Source organism: Alligator sinensis, unplaced genomic scaffold, assembly GCF_000455745.1.
Source record: "Alligator sinensis unplaced genomic scaffold, ASM45574v1 scaffold777_1, whole genome shotgun sequence".
Taxonomy (NCBI): domain Eukaryota; kingdom Metazoa; phylum Chordata; order Crocodylia; family Alligatoridae; genus Alligator; species Alligator sinensis.
In genome coordinates, this window is record NW_005841882.1 from 2,689,610 (window position 1) to 2,689,883 (window position 274).

Genomic DNA, 274 nt, shown 5'->3' on the forward strand with positions numbered 1-274 from the left:
CCCCGGCAGTTCGCCGGTCTTCTTGGCGGTGGGCGCCTTATACAGCGTGCGCCATGCTGGGGTCCCGGGCCACACCAGGCACCGCCGCCACGCGGTGTCAGGGCGGCCAGCCAGCACCTGGGTGTGCCGGGTGTGGACCACCCATATGTAGAGACCCTTGTGGGGCAGGGTGCCAAAAGGGAAGCCCGTATTGCTGCTGGGCGGCACTGGGAGCCTGAGCAGCCTGTTGGGCCACTCGGCCAGCTCGCCGGGTACCGCTGGGATGATAGGCAGT